The sequence below is a fragment of the Mus musculus genome, chromosome X, assembly GCF_000001635.26.
Source record: "Mus musculus strain C57BL/6J chromosome X, GRCm38.p6 C57BL/6J".
NCBI classification, from domain to species: domain Eukaryota; kingdom Metazoa; phylum Chordata; class Mammalia; order Rodentia; family Muridae; genus Mus; species Mus musculus.
In genome coordinates this window covers 53,168,437-53,186,380 of record NC_000086.7, presented here as the reverse complement: position 1 = coordinate 53,186,380, position 17,944 = coordinate 53,168,437, and the positions used below count along the sequence as shown (strand labels likewise).

Here is a 17,944-nt window from a genome sequence, read left to right as displayed (position 1 = left end):
GCCCTAAACTTTTCTGGGTTTCCTCCACATGGGGCTCATTCGTCTTTTTAAATCTGTAGTTTTATTCTTTTTTACAAAATTTTCAAGAAAATTTCAGCCTCTGGTTTTTTTTGTTTTGTTTTGTTCTGTTTTTGAGCACTTTGCAATCACTGTCTTTTGTCTGTCTTCACTCTTCTGAATAAAAGGAGAAAGGGGGACATGGAAGAAGGGAGGGAAAGATGGAAAAGGTGGGGGGGGAGTACAGACCCTCACTATGTAGTTTAGGCAGGCCTGGACTTCATGATGATCCTCCTGGCTATGTTCACTGTGTCTTGTATTATAGTACTTCAGCATTTTGGTTCTCTGCTCATATTTTTTTTCGGGCTACTTTCTATTGTTTGTAATTTTTGTCTTTCCTTTTTTTTTTAATTCTCATATAAGTAGATATTGTGCTCCGAGTATATTTTCCTTGTCATCCATCTTGTCCCTCCCCTTTCTCCTCCTCCCCACTCCCATTAGCCCCCCCCCCTCATCCGCTTAGTCATTTTAGTTACAAGTTCTTTCTTCAGATTTGCTCTTGCCTTCGTTCATTCAGTTCTGAAATTTCTATTTGGTTTTTCTTTATGCCTTTTGCTTAAGACTTTTCCCTTTTGGTCAGGGGAACTCTAGGTTGTGGCAAGTTGACATTTAAAACTAACCCTCAGAACCTAGGACCCTATAGATAAAAAATGTAAGAGAACCTAGATGGTAGTAGAATTAACAGGAGCATTCAAAAAGGATACTGATGTATGACTAGGAAGAATCAATACCATGTATTCCCAGATATAACCAATTAGAATACAGACATTATTTAGCACAGGTTTCTGCTGTCATACTGTCATACCCAGAGAGGGGCTTAATATAGTTCCAGCTCCTCACTATATCCTCTCAGACACCTCATTGGTTAAATGACTGACACCTTCTTACAGTCAGGAAGGTTGAAAGTCCAGGTTCCCTGTGACTTTAGTGGCATGAGTGAAAACAGGCCCATGTTCTTTTGAGTTGGACTGGAACATAGAGGAACCACTACTAAGGGTTTTCTGTTGGACTAGGTGGCTTCTTTCCCTTTTTCCTTGCCTAAAGTGAAGAGGCTTTTCTTGATCTATATTTATTGATGTTCTTGAATTGCTGGCTTCTCTAGCACCTTGCTTGGGATATATAAGGTCAAAAAAATAGAGGGAACTTAGCAATACTTCCTCAGTTCCCAAGATCCTTAGCTGTCTGCTCTGTTTTCCATGTCAGAGTCTTCATATTGTACATATTGTACATATTCAGGGTTAATTGTACTTGGAAGGAAGAATAGGGGAAAATACTTTTCCTTCATCTTGTCCTAGAACTGAAAGTACAAGGCCATCATATATATATATATGCCATTTTCCCCATAAAATCTTCTGTAGTCATTGTGTGTGCAGTCATACAGTTAACTGTGGTGACTGAATGAATGAACATGGTCACCACTGTATAAGGCATGCAGTAGGGACCTACAGAAACTTGTTTAAAGCGTGTTGTTTGTACTTGCACTGTTTACATATGACTCACAATACCACTGCCTTACTAAAAGCACACATTTTGAATAATATCATTCCTTTAAAATGTCTATATTCGAATTTGTTATTTCTGGGAATACATGGTCCTGGTTCTTTGTATTACTACATCAAGCATCCTTATTGAATGTTTATATTAGTTCTACCATCCAGGTTCTCCTCCATTTTCTATAGAGGCAGTCAATGTCATTCTCAGATATGAAGTTTTTCTTTGTTTTCTTTATTTTCTTAGACTATTATGTTTGGTAAAATTGAATTATTTGCTTATTGTTTGTTTATTTATTTGTGTTGCAGGGATCAAACATAGGGCCTTTTACAAACCAGGCAAGCAATCTCTCACTTGTCTTTATCCACAGCCTGTGGTAGCTGAGCTTCCATTACAGGGTTTCAAAACAAGCAGGAATGGCAGGCATCTTTATCCTTTCCTTCTAGAGATTTATGACAAATGTTTGTAGTTTCTCACCATTATGCATGCTTGTTACACAGTTCTTGTTGATACTGTTCATCAAGCTAAGGAGGTTTCCCAGTGCTGCTTTTTGAGATCGTCTTATTACACGTGTGGGTTGCACCATTTTTCTAAGATAGCGATGCTGACCATTTGCTTTCTTTCCTTTAGCCTGCCTCATGGTGGGTCCTAACGTGAGATTTTCTAGCATGGAACCATCACTGCATTCTCAGGGCACACCTTGGATGGTCATATACATGAGTAGATTTAAAGTCATCAGCTCATTTTTTTTTTTCAGAATTTTCACTCTATGTTCATGAGAGGATTTAATGAATGTTTTTGTTTCTTGGACTGTTCTTGTCTGGTTTGGGGATCAAATTGCAATACCCTTATGAGTGTGAGATATTTTCTGTTTTTTCTCTAGATTAAACAGTGATGTTTTCATCAATTATCAATGTTATTGGCACAAAATTATTCATAATAATATAAAATATTTATGGCTATTATGTTCCCATTGTCAGATATATAACATTTGGATTATTATACCATTTTGTTGAAATTTTTTCTTCAATGGGTAATGATTTATTTAATCTCAATGGTATTTTGCCAAGATGTCTTAAAATATGATGTAGATATAGCTTTATGAGCTTTCTTTTGCATAGGATTTTCCTGGTTTATACTTTTCTAACCTTTTACCATTCAACATTGAATGAAGTATTGAAGAATAAGGACCCTCTCTAGACAATGATGCTTCACACACACATACAAAAAGCATGATTAAACAGATTTCACCGTGTCCTTTTTGTGATTTTTTCATTTTACTTTATTTTTTATCATTTTATATAGTTGCTTTTTATTTAAACTTTATTGTACTGATAGATTTTTTTCTTCTCTGCCTTCTTCTCCTCTGCCTAAATTTTGGAAATTGAACTTAGCCCTGTTATTTAAGTAGTTATCTTAATATTTTTGCATGTATCCAATGACCATATAGAAACAGATAAATGTATTTCTTTATTCATCATATGGGTAATACAATAAATTTATTTTTTGTGTGTGTTACACTTCTCTTTCTACCACATAAATTAGTAATTATAAATTTGTGAATCCTTTTTGAATAGCTTTATTCTAGTCACCAGAATTTTACGCTGTTTTTCACTTTTTAAATTTTGATGTGTTTATTTTTCTTGCATGTATGTCTGTACTTGCCTGGTGCCCACAGAAACCAGAAGAAGTCATTGGAGGACCTGGTACTGGAGTTAGAGATGGTTGTGAGACACCATGTGGGTACTGGTAACTAATCCCAGGTCCTCTGGAAGAGCAGAGCTCTTAAGTACCAAGCCATTTCTCCAGTTCCCAGAACTTTAGACCACTTTATTTATCTCAAAATTTCTCAAACGGGGCTTATTTTAATGTGTTCATATTTACTGAAGTTTTTGCTGCATTGTTTCTTGACTCCAGCCCTTTATTCTGGGTTTAGGTTTCTTCATGTTAGTTTATTTTATTTAAATAGTCCTTTTGGGTGCTAGCAAGAGGGCTCATTGGCAAAGATACTTGGCCCCAAGACTGACTAAGTTCGATCCTCAGGGCACCCACACTACTAAATACATGAATAAAGAAATAAAAGCACAAAGGTGGCATCAATAACAAAAAGTTTTCATTTTAATTGCCATCCATTGTTGATGATAACTCAACTCTAGTCTTTTTTGTTGTCATCAGATAATTCAACTCCATATAAAATTTTTAAGTGAATGAATACTTCCCATTAGTACCTTGTAAAGAGTATTTCATTGTATCCAGAATCCCATTGTTGCTAATGGGAAGTCCATTGTTTATTATCTATTGTCAGTCTGGTTTTTTTATTTTTTCATGTCACTCAGCTTTAAATGTGATCTGTCTTTTGTTTCTGATTGTGTTAAGAATTTTCTATTTGTTTTCACAATGTGCTTAGGATTGTGCTTATTTGTATCCAACCTATGAGCCTGGTCTCTTCAATCTATCTTCATAATGTCCCATATAAATTGTATTCAGTGTGCACTGATTCTGTTTGAAGGTCATCAGTTTTTGAAAAGTGAGCTGGTATCTCAAGATACTAGTTAAACCAGCCTTTTGATTTCTCTTCACCTCCTCTTCCTCCTCCTCTTGCCTTTTGAGACAAGTTCTTACTTTGTAGCCTAGGCTGGCTTAGATATGTTCCACGATGCCCAGCCAAAGCAGCCCTTCCTTTTGGTTGGCTAGTTGCAAGTACTCTTTGCCCCTGAGCCTTCTCTCCAGCCTCCTCAATCTAATTTCTTTACTCCAAATTGCAAATGAATTCAATAGTTTAAAAGGAAGCCAAGCTATGTTATGACTTCAGTTGTGCTACCTGGTGTAGAAAAAAACCCTTTCCTTTGTGATGGAAGTAGAGATCAGAGTTGGTGTTCTGGTTTTGATTTTTCTTTCTGTCGCTGTGGAGTCCCATATTGGGTTGTGCTATTTGAACTGTGCCTTCTTTGGGAAGCTGTGCATGGGTTTGCTCAGTCACTATCCTCCCCATCACTGGAACGAACCTAGATTTCTCCAATGTGGACAGTTAATCTCTTTCTAGCATTTTTCCTTTCCTGTATTACACTAAGTGAGTACTCATTTCCTTCTTGGCCTTGAGCTACAAGTGTCTTTCTTCTTGCCCAAGCTGTAGAAAGTACAAGCTCCAGGGGGAAAAAAGTGGTGGCAGAGACAGAATTACCAAATAAAATATGGGGCAGTCAATTACATCTGAATTTCAGATAACCAATAAAATACTTGGTGCAAGTATACCTCCAAGTATACGTACTTACAGCAAAAAAAAAAAAAAAAATCAGCTATTGTTTATCTGAAATTCAAATTTAACTGGATGCCTTCTCTGCTTTCTCTAAATCTGGCAACCATAGATAGAGGAGGAAAGTTAATCCTGTGATGCAAATGCTTTTCATCCAAAATGTACCAGATGTTTCTTAGATGGATTTTCAGTTTACAAAAGGGTAAAATAGCTAACTGATTAAGTCAAGATTAGACTGCAAAGCAGCACTAGGGCCGAGGATTTAAGTTTGAACTTCTCCAACATATGATCTAATTCAGTAATCTTTTTATCAATAATTTATTGACTGAAAGGAAATAGGACCAGAATGATCACAGAGACCCATGACATGGTTCTACAAAGAGCCAAATTTCGAAAGAGACTAAAAGTGATGGCTGTTAAGCTTTTTGTTTCCTTTAGACTGTAGAAATGACTGGGTTTGGTCTCTCCTGTAGTGTTTTCCAAAAGCATGGTCCCAGGACTCTCTGCATCAGAATCATCTGGAAAGAAATGAAGATCATCAGTCCTTTTAAGGAGTGAAATCATGGCCTCTACCTCTTCATTGGCACCACAATTACTTCTTCTGTTTCCAGAACCTTTAGTTCTACAACAGCTTTTGTACAGCGGGTCTGGATGATGGTGGCTTTGTTAATTAGGGTTTGCTTCATTTGTTCCACCACATATTACAGAAGCAATTCAATCAAGGGCAAAATTGAGGCGAGACTTGAGATTCCCTGCCCCAACACAACCAAATAAAGGAATCCCAAAGAACATCTAAATGTGAAGGGGACTGATTTGATCTCTAGCAGATCACTAGATTCATCTTGATCTTGAGAGTTGAAGAAGTTTCCATTCCCTTTGTTTTGCATTGGTGTCTTGGTGTTTGAGAAAACTAATTCTCTACTTTTTCTCAGCCTGGCTCAAAGAGAACTAATAACAGCTAACAATTTTGCTTCAGAGCTACCGCGTAACTATTCCAGATCTATATTGTTCTTACATGACTGGAGAGCAGAAGTTATTAACTTTTAAAAGAATGTGGTCAAGAGACAGTTTGACTTCCAAAGCATCCCTCAGACACACATAACTGGGGTGACCTTTTACATCGAAGATGCATTTCTTTTAGAATAAAATTAATGTGTTTGGTTAATTCTGTCATATCACTGTTTAGAGCAAACAGTCTTACCATGTTTGGGCAATTCCTTAATGACATGCTAATAAAAATTATATAAATAGCTTGGTAACTTAACCCCTACTATTAAAATGCAAGTAACCCAAGATGACTAGGTTCTGCTGTCCTCTCCTTTTATTACCAGGGACTCAATTCTTTTTAGTGTGTGTGTGCTGCCAGTTAATACTTGCCTAAATATTTCTTTCATACTCAGAACATTATAGTTACTTTTTCAGGCTTCAAATATTTCCACCTAATTCTAGAAACACGTGTGCTACGTCTGAAATGCTGACAGCTGTAACTTAGACTCAAAATAGTCAGGGCTGCTCAAGGAAACACCCTCAGCAAACAGACCCAGGGGTAAGATGGTGACAGCTGAACAGGCATCAATAGACAACTGCCAGGTGCTCAGATGACCAAGCTTGGGGTGGTAACAGACAGATTCCATCTCTAGAAATAGCACAGAGGATTCCAGCAAGTCATGGGGTATACACGATAGCATGAATCTTCCTTTCTGTCTTCAGAAGAACTTGGCAGTACACACATAACTCTCATGAACCTTGAATTTGCTGGAGAAAAGAATGTGTCTAGTAATCTTTGACGTGAGCACGTTATGGATCTATTGGTTTTTAAGCCACTTTGTTTGACTGACTTTAAGAGGTATGAGGTACTGTGGGAGAGACACCAAGTGTAAGGCATAGGCTCTGCTCACACAACTTTCACGCCAATGGAAGAAACCAAACAAGAATGAATGGCCAAGTCCTCTGTTAGGAATCATTAGGTTCTTACTAAGGAAAACAAATCATTTGTGGACAAAATAGGCCCTCAGCAATTTCTTTGGTTGCTGAGAATGTTATCTCTGTCGGTTGGGAACTCAGCTAGCAAGTATGAAGACTTGGATTTGATCCCCATCACCAAAGGAAGAAAAAAGTGCTTTGGGGGGTTCTACATCAGAGACAAATGTACAGCATTTTCTAATAGGTCAAACATGGCTATTTTTCCTCCAACAAGATGTCATGTCACCATTTCTTTAGTCAAGAACCAAGTTAACTTGAGCTTATGAGCTACAATGAAAGCTGGATGTGGTGGTATATGTTAGTGATATAAGCACTCAGGATCCTGAGGCAAGAGAATCAAGAGCTCAAAGATAGCTGGCCTACATAGCTAAAGATCAAAAGAAACAAGAGAAAGTTATGCTGAAATAGCAAAAGCACACTATAGAAAGCCCACGTAGGCAACAGCAAATAACTACAAGAAAAAGCCCTGTCTCAAACAAGATAGATGGTGAGGCTGTCCCTGTAATGTCCACAGGTGCAACATGGTGCACATGTGGACCTACAGTCTCGCACATACAGCTTAAAAATCGTGATGCACTGATCAAACTCAATTCAGCTTATTTATCAGAGTACAGCCCATGTCACTCCCTACAGGAGACCTTACTGGATCACTTCCTCACATGAATCTTACTCTTGTTTTTCCAAACACTATTGTCCCTGATAGACAGTCCTCACATTGGGCTCTGATAACTTTAACCCCTTTCTCCTCCATCTTGAAAACTAAATGTTTTCTCTGAGGACAGGTCTCTCTCTGCCTTACACTACCAGAGCTTAGCACACCATGGACTCCAAGAGAAGCATTTATGAATTACCCCAGGGATTGATCACAAACATACCTAACTGGAGCACAAAATCCAAGTATCAATAATAGTAGAACCTGCTGTGGGAGGAAAATAGTAAAACAAAAGAAAAGTGGATAGGCTTTTATGTCATAGCTCATTTTTGAAGACCCAGAGCCAACCTCTTTGAACGTTTTCCTAAACATCTTTGCCCACATTAGCTGAGGACGTGCCAACGCAAACTAAGGCTGGCTGGCCTGACTGGTGTAATGGCTGCAGAGAAGGGAAGTCTGGCGAAATAGAGATGCCCCAAGTGCAGCCCTGAGGGCAGACCAGCTTCCTCTGAACTCCCAACCATTCCTGGAGCAGTCTCTACTAACAGCAGCAGTCTCTGGGGAAAAGCAACAGTCTTTGGGAAAAAAAACCTCCCGCTCAACACCCAACCTGAGATCAAGCCTAGGAGTCAAACTTTGAGGTGACAAAGAGGGCAAACCTAGGTAAATGAAAACAAAGCCTGTTCCAGCCCTGATTCCAAGGCACCACATCTCCATGCCTGACATGGTCTATTTACTATTTACTATTTTACTCATCCAATGGAACAACCCATCTGTGACAAATCTTCTTTTATCTAACAGGGTAGTTTGGCACTTTTCTAATATAAATGTAATGTTACTCTGCTTAGCAAAACTTCCAAGCACACCAGTAGAAGACACCACTGGAAACAGATCCTGGAAAGGATGTGCTACCACCTCCATATTCAAAATGATGTTCCCGTTGATGGCTGAACGCCCTACTACTTGTAGGACCTCAGGCTACTATGTAGATTCCCACTACAAACTCATTCTAGATTCCCACTACAAATTCATTCTAGACCTCCAGAATTGTTGCCTTTTGGGGCCTCCACTACCCAGAGGTCCATCCCCCAGCCTATCCATCTACGTAGCTGTTCCAGAGAAAGAATTCTGATTTAACTAAAGCACCCCACGGGGCAAGTGAAGTCATATCCCTACAGTAGTGCAGGTGTGTTTGCCTTTCCACACAGGACATGCCAAAGAGCAGAATTCTAACCAGGCAATTTCCCAGAGTTCTCTTGCAGCTGATGGGACAAATCTCAGTGGGCCAGCTGAAATATCCCATGCGGGTAACTGCCTCAGCCATGTCTGATGCTGTTCTTTTTCCCTTGGAAGGTTCCGCTTCTCCTCTTTTTCTCTCTTCAGATCCTATTTTCAAGTCTTAGCCCTGCAGCCTGCCCAGAGTGCATGCACCTGGATTGACCATCTGCCCAGGGAAGTCTTTGCTCCTTGATTGCTCCATCTGGATTCATTAGCTTTCCCCAGGCAGATCCTGAGCTTTGGGAGAGCAGGAATTAGGTTTGAAACTTCTCGTCAGTCTTCCCCCGCTCTTGGCCTCATGCTTAGGCAGTGTAAAGCACGTTTGCACACACACGGCCATTCCTTTTCTGCATATGTCTGATTTAAGCCACAGCGATTCACATGAACTAGGTTATCGTCTATCATCGTCCCTACTTTTTACAGAGGACGTTCTGAAACAAACAAATCAACCCCAAATAAGAAGCTTATTTAAAGTCTAGTTTTCCCTTTATTTCTAGACATTCTCAGTTTATTAGTCAATGTGATGTTTCTGAGTCAGCTCTGCACTGGGCACTATGCTGTCTGTGAAATGGGTGAGCGAAAGAAGACGAGGAGTTTGAGATGACTCCGACTCAAGGTTTTCTTGGCCTGGACAATGGGGTAGTGCCCTCGACTGAAACAAAGGTCATGCAAATAGAAAGGCAGTTTGGGGCAAAAGTTTTGGATATAATGAGCTGGAGGCTGTTGTGGAAGATCCAAGTAGAGATAGTTTCCAAGCAGCTAGAAATGGAGAAACTTGGGTTTGAGGTCAGGAGGTCATCAAACTTTCATTTTAAATCTGGATACTTTACCCAGGATGATGTTCCAGTGACAGTCTCCTTTTTATTTACTGTTAATTTAAAAGACATATTGTTTTCATAAAGAACTTGTGGCGTAAGGCTTTAAACACGAGGGAGCAAGCATGGAAGTGCCTTCGAAGCCAGAAAACATCATGGAAAGGGTGGGGATGGCCCCTGTGAGTAATTCAAACTTCTCTCTTCTGGAAATAGAGGAGAGCAAAACCATGGTGTAATTTCCAGTTGTCCGTTCTTGGAGCAGTAATCCATGTAAGGATTTAGTGTCCTTGTCACCCAATGCAACCTTTCAAAGAACTGCTGGCTGGCTGTGCGGTAAGGAACCTTTGGGAACACCTTGTATGGAATCCAGCTCCTCTGCAATGAATACTGTATGGCAGCTGCTCCAGTGACTCATATCAGAACAGCACATCACCCCATATAACTTGACCAAATGAGAAAGGGAAGAAGCTTGCTTTATTGCCTGTTGCAGGCTTGTTCAATGAATTAAAAGCAATCTACCCGCCCTTAAGCACGGCTGACGAAGCTTTTGGATTTTGTAACCCCAATAATTTCACCATGGATTTCTATGAGGCAGAGTGATTGAAGACTGTCTTGAGTTGAGGGAAAATAGTAGGTTTAGCAGAGATTCAGATGTTAGAACAAGAGGAACGGAGAGAGGAATTGAGGGGAGAGGTTTTCTCTGGGTATGGTTTTTCATGGGCTAACCTCCAACTTTCCATGCTAGGTCCTCTTAAAACTCCTAACAATGGCCGTGAATTGAGACTGACAGTGGACTAGACTGCCGTGTTTGGGATTTGACATATGCCCTATCTCATTTAGACCTGAGACAAACATGCTCGCACTATGCTCCTCTCTGCACAGATTAGAAAGCGGAGGCTTTCGGGGACAGTAGATCCCGAAAAGAAACCAAAGCAAGCCCACTGTTCTTTCCACTGTGACACTGTTTTGCCACACAGTGATAGGAAGGTGGCCAAACCAGGCCCACCAAACACTACAAAAGGTAAAACCAGAAAGTCTGCCTTCTTGCTGTGTTTTTTAATTATCCCCTGCTAGCGTTCCTCTCTTTATGTAATGTGTCTCATTAGTCATTTATTTTTACCCAGTCATTAAAAGTAGTGATTGCATATGTATTCAACACAAATACTATATGCTAATATAGAACAGTTTAAACAAACACATAGTTATAATGGAAAGGCAACTGTTAGTACAATGATGCACAGACATGGATTTTTAAAATAATTTTTAATTTAAATGTTATTTTATGTGCACGGATATTTTACCTACTTGCATGTCTGTGAACCATGTGCATGCCTGCTGTCCACAGAGGCCAGAAGAGCACATCAGATCCCCTGGAACTAGAGTTCTACATGGTTAGTGAGCCACCGTGTGCATGCTAGGAACTGAACGTGGGTCCTCTGCAAGGAGAGCCAGTACTTTTAACCACCAAGTCATCGTTGCTCCAGCCACAAGATAGATGGTTTTAATATCATTTGAGTGCATTTATTTCTGAGCTTTAAAGTGTAGGCATATATTTTATAGACAATATTGTATTTTAGATTCTGACTTAAACATGCATTTTTCTTAAACTATATCAGAGTTACTCTAGACCAACTTTCTCATCTCCATACCGCAGAACACTGAAGCTGGAAAGAACTCCTATATCATCAGGTCCCACCCTTAATTGTGTAGAAGATGAATATAGAGATCTCGAGAAAATATGGATTTCCTCGAGGCCATGCAGTGACTCAGGCATGGGCTAGAACTCAGATGGTCTGTCTCTGGATGAGCCCTCTTGGCCTTCCAGCTCACTGTAACCTCATCCACAGAACAACTCTGGTTAATGACCTCTTGACTTTTATTTATTTCATATTCTAAAGTAGTGTCTTCATTGGCTTTGGGGACTCACTTGTTTATCCAAAGCTATTTGGAAAGTGTCTGTCATCTTGGATTGTTCTCTTCAGATCAGTTGCACTCTAGGCCAGAGAATCAGTCCGCTGTATTCTGAGCAAAATAAAATGAATGTCTGTCTTCTGTCTTTCTGGACCCTCAGTTTGCTAAATGCATGTCTGTCTCAAAATTAGTCCTTCTTCAGGGGTAAGGGAAAATCTGAGTTAGAGGCCAGTGCTCACAGGCCTTTAGAGCATCAAAGAGCTCTCTCACACAGCCCCCAACCAAATGCACAAAACACCAACATTTCCTTTTCAAGGAAGATAACTATCGACTTCTCCACCATGAAGCAGCCTTTTTTTCCTTTTATTTATTTATTTTTAATTTATTTTTTAATTAGGTATTTTCTTCATTTACATTTCAAATGCTATCCCAAAAGTCCCCCAGACCCCCCCAATCCCCTACCCACCCACTCCCGCTTCTTGGCCCTGGCGTTCCCCCATACTGAGCCATATAAAGTTTGCTAGACCAAGGGGCCTCTCTTCCCAATGATGGCCGACTAGGCCATCTTCTGCTACATATGCAGCTAGAGACACGAACTCCGGGGGTACTGGTTAGTTCATATTGTTGTTCCACCTATAGGATTGCAGACCCCTTTAGCTCCTTGGGTACTTTCTCTAGCTCCTCCATTAGGGGCCCTGTGTTCCATCTAATAGCTGACTGTGAGCATCTATGAAGCAGCCTCTTAACGTTGTCTTAAATTGCTTTTGAAAACACCACTTTCCTATTCTCCCACCAGGAGTCTGGTGCCTAGCACAAATTGTCCTAGAAATAGAAAGTTATTAGTATTTCCCTAAAATTCGCCAAAAAGAAGTGGTGCCTTCTTGCCTGCCTGCTGGATGCTGTATATTTGCCTGCTTCACCTCCTGATCCACTGGCCTGTGGCTTAGTCTGGAAGCTATTTTGGGATCTAACCCAAGCAAAAGGACAGTAGCACCAGGCTGAGGAATTTGAGACAGGGCTCCTATGTATCTGGTACTAGGCTCATCTCCTATTTCACTTTAAGCCTCAGCCCAGGAAAATGACAATCTAATGCTGCAGACAGCTAGTTCCTGCTGGATCCACTTTCAACAATTCAAATATAGCAGGGACACAAGTTGGAGCCTGTTTCTCAGGAAGTGCACATGACACATGGCCACTTAGTCAACAGGGACAACGTTACTGCTCCAAAGAGACAGGCATCAGCCATATTGAGGTTCCCTAGAGGGGCTAGGTACCCTTCCATGATAAGGGGAAAATTGTTCTCCTCCACCACCTTTTCCATATGGAATGGCTATCTTTCTTCTATATGGTCCAAGCCTGTGGGATTTGAGGGACATGTCTCTAGGGTTAAGTTTGAGCAAAGCTGACTTGGACAGCTGTCTACTTATGTTTTATCTATGGACTAGGCAGGAGGGCTATACTTATGTTTTATCTATGGACTAGGCAGGAGGGCTACAATTACCCAGGCTTATCAGTCACAAAGACTGCCATTTCCACCATATCCATCTCTTGCTAAAGAAAATGGCCCCAAACAGTGTCAACTGAAGATCATTCATTTTCTCTTATGTTTTTGAGATAGGGCTCACTATGAAACTGCACTGACCTCAAATGCTAGATCCCCCTGACTCAGCCTCCTGACTCAGCCTCATGGGTATTAGAGTTACACTTCTGGCTTAAAGTATTTTTTTTAACAATAGTTAATAATACTCTGACTCTGAAAAACACATGATTTGATACCTAGACTCTTGTGATTCCTGAATGATGCCAATTTCTGAATTCCCACTAGAAGTTTGGAAGAGACAGTCATTTGCCCGCATGTGCTTGAACATCAGTCAGGTTATGCATTGTACAAGAGGGCCCTTCTCTTGAGGGTGATTAAGGAGAAAGTTTTAGCACCAGATGGCCTCTTTTTTCCTGGAACTTAACTATTGGTAAGCCTGTGCATCTTTTGCACATCATATAGAAGCCCCATCCTCCATCCTGTTCTCTTACTCAGCCCCCTCTGTCCAAGGCTGATCATTACTTTTTTAAAAAAAGATTTATTTTTATTATATATAAGTTTTCAGACACACCAGAAGAGGGCATCCAATCTCATTACAGATGGTTGTGAACTACCGTGTGGTTGCTGGGATTTGAACTCAGAACCTCTGGAGGAGCAGTCAGTGCTCTTAACCACTGAGCCATCTCTCCAACCCTGATCATTACTTGATATGGTCAATTCCCCACCAGGGTCATAAACTTACCCTCTCTCTTTCTTGCTGGGCATGCTAATCCAAGTCATCGAAGCCAAACAGTATATTGATACCGTAATGGCTTTGCCAAGTTTAGTTTTTCCTACAGATAGAGGCCAACATGATTGGAGATGCCCTGTATAAGTTTCTTGCCTTATGCTTGGTACTCACACTGATTGACACGGACACAAATGAGGTCAGGCACAAAGCCAGTGTTGCCTTTCTGTCAGCTCCCAAAGTGAAAGGAATTTTGTAGGAAAGTGTCCACCCAAGCTTTTGGCCACAGTAAGTAGTGTGGATGGTTTCACAGCATCGTTCAAGCACTCCCCATTTAGATTCAGTTACAGACAATACTCTGAGAGAAGTTTACCCTCATTCTTACCAAATCTTGTCCCAATCATCTGTTTTCAATATGAGTTGGGTTAGGCAGAGAAAGATAAATGATACAAGACAACTGTCTGAAAACCTCTGGCAATTCATGCTGGAAAGGACTTGTGACACTTGGATCTTTGGGCCATTATATAGTGAGAGCCAACCACCATGTTTACCAGAACAGAAATCCATATTCTAGCCTCATAAATTAGTTTGTGAAAATTTCTTCTTTACTCTCTTTGCTCTCTGTCTTTTCCTCTGTCTTTCTGTCTCTGTATCTCTCTGTCTCTGCTATTTACACTGGAGAATAAGTAGGTCAACAATGATGGAGAAAGGTAGTCTTGTACTTTGGAGAGGGAGGCCATGGAAGGGCTGCAATAATTTCAGGGTCCATGAGACTCAGCCAAATCCCATTTCACCGATCAACCTACAATCCTGGAGTCAATTTTGTAGTTTCAATCACAAGTAAAGGTGACAATTTTGAGATTATATGCTCCTAGATTTCGCTGAGAGTTCATAGAAAATTCTAGACATGGAAAGAGGCATGAAGAAACCATTGAAACTGAACAAACAAATTACATACAAAATATTATTCATAGTTCCTGGGATTAGCTCTAGCACTTATGAGTTGGACAAGATCAAATTTTATCCTGATTTCATAGTTGAAGAGTTCATATGCCTTACTGTGGTGGCACATGCCTTACGTCCCACACTCAGGAGGCAGAAGCAGGTGGACCTCTGTGAGTTTCAGGCCAGCCTGATCTACAGAGTGAGTTCTAAGACAGCCAAAGCAACACAGAGAAACTCTGTCTCAAACCAAACCAAACAAACAAACAAACACAAACCTGGAAATCTGAAATCCAATAAGGAAAATTCTCTGATGTAAACACTGGATTTGGAATTTTGTCCCCATTGTTTCTGGGGGTACCATTTCGAGCCAACCATAATATTATTAGTGATGCATTCATTTTATTCAATCAATAATTTTTGAGTTCCTACTAAGTGCCAGGGTGATAGCATTTATAAGTCATCAGTGAGTAAAAAGAAAATGTCCATCTTCATTTAGGCTTATATTGTCTCATCCCCATCCTCAGCTTTTCCTTCTTGATGTCTGGGCATTGCCATTTCAACCTTCTTTTAAATGTGTAGTCTTCGATTAATAAATTCGAACCAGTTATATTTAGGACGTGGCATAGCATAGGTACTTACTAGTTGTTGAACTCATGAATGTGTGTGTGTGTGTGGGGGGGTATCCCATGCTATTTATACATCACCTCTCCTCTCCTGTGCCTCAGCTCGGTCTCTTCCGCCATGTGAGTTCTGCCATGTGAGTGATCATCTTGCTTCTCTCTACTTAGCCTTCAAAGCAGCTGCGTTCCTTCACTAAATGCTTTCCCAATATTATCTCCTTCCTTTTTACAATCAAAATGTTTACTGATCACTGAATTCTTATCCTACACAATATTCTGAGAGTGTAGGGACTACCATCTGGTTATTTTAACTGTATTGATGGTCACTAATGAACTAGGGAAGTTCCTCCTACGGAAAGTAATTTCTGGTTTGCCCAGGGCCCTTTAGAAGCAATGACACCCTGATAAGAGAGCAGCTAGGGCAACTTTAAACCCAGAGAAGAGACTGGGCCCCACATTTCTCTGACCAGCACTCTTGTATGACAGTCTTCCTGAGTTTGACAAGTAAATCTGATCTTGAGTCTACCCTAAACTTGTTAGTTCGATGCTGGGCAAGACTTAGCCCTTGTAAGTTGGCAAGCTGACCAGTATTGTGAAGGTGTTGATCTTTGGATATGAATATTCTTTGCAGTCTGTCAGGCAGGGGAGAAATCACCAGGACATTTGAAAAAGTACAGCACCTTCTCAGATGTGTTAGCAACAGCATGTCTGTCCGACTCTAGTTAAAAGGACACTGCACAGACACTTGACACGTGGATATTTGTTTTAATTAAGACAACAAAGGTAAAGTTTAATTGCAGTCAATGATCCGTGTGTGTGTGTGTGTGTGTGTGTGTGCACAATGACTCTTCAAACTCTGAGCCAAGTAATTTCCTGAAAAGGTTACCCATACATGACTAAGGCATGAAGGCAGGTGTGTTCTTTTTTAAATAATAGATAAAGAAAATGTGATATATGTACAAAATAAAGTGTTAGTGAGCTATAAAGGAGAATGAGATCATGTGATTTGCAGGACAATGGGGATTGTGTTAAGTGAAATACTTGAGACTCAGAAAGCCAAATGTTGCATATGGTTTTCATATATGCAATTTAGATTTCCCTTTAAATTATGAAAGTAGAAAGGGGACTATTTGGAAAGAGGACAAAAACTGGCAGGAGGGGAAAAGGAGGACAGATCTTTCCAAGGAACATCAGCCAATCCACCATTTCCACCTAGACGCTGAGGGCATTATGGGTGCTGATTTCACAGGGGAGAACAGTGCAAAGCATAGAGCTCACAGAACTTGTATTAGATTATAAAGAGACAGTTAATAAAGAGCAAAAACATATAAGATCAGTGAGGAAGTGGTGAGACCAGGAAAGATCAGATTGAAAACTCTAGGAGCTGCTCTGTGCCTGTGTGTGTCTGTGTGTGTGTGTGTGTGTGTGTGTGTGTGTGTGTGTGTGTCTGTATGTGTGTATGTGTGTGTGTCTGTGTGTCTGTGTGTCTGTGTGTCTGTGTGTCTGTGTCTGCATTTGTATGTGCATTCATGCATAGCCACACATGGAAGCCAGAGGCCATTGTGAGGTGTCTTTCTTAACTACTCTCCACCTTTCTGTTTGAGACAGGATCTGTCACTGAACCTAGAGCTCACTGATTCAACTAGACTAGTTGGCCAACGAGCCTTAGGAACCTTCTTGACTCTATATCACCTGTGCTGGGGTTACAGTCACACATTGCCACACCCAATTTGTTACAAAGATGCCGGGGATCAAAAGTCAGGTCTTCTTGCCTGTTTGGTAAGTTCTTCACTCATTCTACTGTCTCCAGTCACTCTTGCCAAGGAAGCTTCTTTTGACAGCACATTCAAGGCACAACGTAAAAACAATCCCATATCCTAGAGTACTGAAGCACTAAAGCAAGACCTGAAGAGGTTGGGGAGACATGTTAAAGACAGAGGGAAGCACAAGAACAATGACTTTAGAAAAAGATTGTCCCTGGCATATTTGAGAAGCAACATGGAAACTAGAATGGCTTTCTGAAAGGCTGGCCTTGAAACCTCAAAGCAGGAAACAACCCTTTTTCCCATTAACTTGTTTCTCTCGGGTATTTTGTCACAGATACAAAGTCAGAAGAGGCAAAGGGAACGAGTTTGGAAGTGTTACTAAGAAACAGGGCACAAGGAAGAATTGTGACCATGGAAGGGGGTGTGTTATATTCTCTGTGTGATGGGGAAACATTTGACAGGGCAGTGACATAATCTGGTATGAATCATGAGAGTTCATGTTGGCTGCTGTGTGTGGGAGGAAGTGCTGTGGTGAGTGTCTAGGTGGGGAGAGCAGCTGTGGAACAGGAGGGTGTTTTGCCTATATGTATGTCATGTGTCAGAAGCGGGTATCAGATCTCTTGGGACTAAAGTTCTAGACTGTTGTAAGCCCCTGTATGGGTGCTGTGAATTGAACCCAGGCACTCTACAAGAGCAACAAGTGCTCTTGACTACTGAGCCAATTCTCTCAGTATCTTTATCCTAGGTGATAATGTGGATTTTCAAAGCTACTGTTGTATCTTCCAAGAGGCTTCCTTGATTACCCTCACAGAGGTAGGATCCTGAGAGACACCTTTTTTCCGTTTCCTTTCTTCTGATCATTTATTCCTCACTGGAATTACACTAGATATTTGTTTAGCTAACTCC

The 17,944-nt window shown here is 40.6% G+C and overlaps 1 protein-coding gene across 3 annotated transcripts in view; it reads left to right on the top strand.

Moving 5' to 3' along the window:
• Positions 1 to 17,944, top strand: part of Plac1 (placental specific protein 1) — a 170,118-nt gene that overhangs the window by 53,730 nt on the left and 98,444 nt on the right. The gene's annotated exons all lie outside the window — the stretch shown is intronic.